Below are 2,859 nucleotides of genomic sequence, written 5' to 3'. Positions count from 1 at the left end.
TCCCCTCCTGGAGACGCTCCTCCCTCCCTCGCTCGCTCACCGACTGGGGAGTGCGCAGGTCCGGAAGTTGCCAAAAGGGGAGGGGGGGAGCGGAGGAGCTGGCCAGCGTGCTGAAGGGCGGGGCCAGCGGAGCTCGTGACGTGCGCGGGCTTCCAGGCTTAGCTGCTGACGTCATCCTTGGGCAGCCCAGGCTGGGCGTGATGGTAATCGCTCTGGGCTGCTGTGAATTTTGCAGGCTGTGTGGTCATGTTCCAGAAGCATTTCCTCCTGACGTTTCGCCCACATCAATGGCAGGCATCCTCAGAGGTTGTGAGGTCTATTGGAGACTAGGCAAGTTTGATTAATATATCCTTGGTTGGGAGAAAAAACTCTTGTCTGAGGCAACTGTGAATGTTGCAGTTGATTACCTTGATTAGCACTGAATGACCTTGCAGCTTCAAAGCCTGGCTGCTTCCTGCTTGGGAAGTGTTAGATGGCCCTGATTATTTCATGGCTCAGTTTTATAATATGTTGCTGCTCAGTCGTTTAGTCGTCTCCGACTCTTCGTGACCTTATGGACACCAGAGCTCCCTGTCGGCCGTCACCGCCCCCAGTTCCTTCAAGGTTAAGCCAGTCACTTCAAGGATACCGTCCATCCATCTCGCCGTTGGTCGGCCTCTCTTCCTTTTTCCTTCCATTTTCCCCAGCATCGTGATCTTTTCCAAGCTTTCCTGTCTCCTCATGATGTGGCCAAAATGCTTCAGCTTTGCCTCTAATATCCTTCCCTCCAGTGAGCAGCCGGGCATTATTTCCTGGAGGATGGACTGGTTGGGTCTTCTTGTGGTCCAAGGCACTCTCAGGATTTTCCTCCAGCACCAGAGTTCAAAAGCGTCTATATATATAATTTTATTTTTATACCCCGCCCCATCTCCCCGAAAGGACTCAGGGTGGCTTACATGGGGCCAAGCCCAGGCAACAGACAATATAAAAACACAACAATGAGAGAACTCAATCAACAATAAAACAAGTCATAAAACAAATGAGATCACATACAGTAAATATACTATGATAAAATCCTGGGTTGGCTAAAAAAAAAGGAACTTTTCTAAGTAATTCAACCAGAGAAGTCAGCCATAGTAGAGCACTTGATGAACCCCACATGCCTACTTTTCAAAAGAACTCACAACCTCTGAGGATGCCTGTCATAGATGTGGGTGAAACGTCAGGAGAGAATGCTTCTGGAACATGGCCACACAGTCCGGAAAATTCACAGCAATCCTAATTAACTTGACTCTCTCATCAGCCAAAAGTAGGCCCACAATTCCCATTGAAAGACATTTACACTGGTTAAAACAATTATTCGTTTTATATATTGTACGTATTCATTTATTTATTGTTTGCACTACAAATAAGACATATGCAGTGTGCATAGGAATGCATTCATTTTTTCTCTCAAACCATAGCCTGACCCCACAACAGAATGAGGGACTGTGAACTCGCCATCGGCTTGAAAAGTTTGGACAGCTCTGGACTAGAGAGTATAAAAACACATGTTAGATCAGAAAAGTGACCTCTGAGTACAATTGGCATGAGTATTAGGATAGCCCCTTTTGGAACGTGAAAAAGATCTTGGAGTCCTCGTGGACAACAAGTTAAACATGAGCCAGCAATGTGATGTGGCTGCTAAGAAAACCAACGGGATTTTGGCCTGCATCAATAGGGATATAGCATCTAGATCCAGGGAAGTCATGTTACCCCTCTATTCTGCCTTGGTCAGACCACACCTGGAATCACACTGTGTCCAATTCTGGGCACCGCAGTTGAAGGGAGATGTTGACAAGCTGGAAAGCGTCCATAGGAGGGCAACTAAAATTATCAAAGGTCTGGAGAACAAGCCCTATGAGGAGAGGCTTAAAGAACTGGGCATGTTTAGCCTGCAGAAGAGAAGGCTGAGAGGAGACATGATAGCCATGTACAAATACATGAAGGGAAGTCATAGGGAGGAGGGAGCAAGCTTGTTTTCTGCTGCCCTGCAGACTAGGACACGGAACAATGGCTTCAAACCACAGGAAAGGAGATTCCACCTGAACATCAGGAAGAACTTCCTCACTGTGAGAAGGGCTGTTCGGCAGTGGAACTCTCTCCCCCGGGCTGTGGCGGAGGCTCCTTCCTTAGAGGCTTTTAAACAGAGGCTGGATGGCCATCTGTCGGGGGTGCTTTGAATGCGATTTCCTGCTTCTTGGAAGGGGGTTGGACTGGATGGACCATGAGGTCTCTTCCAACTCTACTATTCTATGATTCTATGATTCTGTGAACACTGATGGAGATGGGCCCCTAGCATTTTAGTTGAGTCAAGACCCTTTCGTTGTCTTAAGAAGCTCTGCCTGTCTCAAAAGAATCTTCTAGAATCTAAGATCAACACTAGCCATGAAAACCCACTTCAGTGCCACCACTGATTCCAAGACCTGTAATTTCAATTACATTGTCCATCTTTCCAGTCACCAAATCACAACACATGGGCATCCATTCATCACTTGTGAAAATCATAGTGATGAGCCTTGCATGGACTTTGCTACAAAGGTCATACTCAATGCCTTACACATTTGGTAGAGTTTGGCAGATGCACCAGGGCTACCCCAACATTACAACGAGCTTTGCGTTTCCTACTGTAGAAGCAGCTGCTTTTAGTGGTTTCAGAAAAAGACTTTCTAATCTTCATTTTGGGGGAAAAATATTTTTTATCCTGTCTGAAGAGTCACCGAGCACGTTGTTGCTTGCAAAGTACATGCTGTACTACTAAGCTTCCTCCCAGGCCCAATTCATTAACTCCCTGGAAATTTCTCAAGGAAATCTCACAGGCCTTTTTGTATTTAAGAAGTA

The sequence above is a fragment of the Anolis carolinensis genome, unplaced genomic scaffold (genome assembly GCF_035594765.1).
Source record: "Anolis carolinensis isolate JA03-04 unplaced genomic scaffold, rAnoCar3.1.pri scaffold_8, whole genome shotgun sequence".
Classification (NCBI taxonomy): domain Eukaryota; kingdom Metazoa; phylum Chordata; class Lepidosauria; order Squamata; family Dactyloidae; genus Anolis; species Anolis carolinensis.
This window is presented reverse-complemented; position numbering follows the sequence as displayed.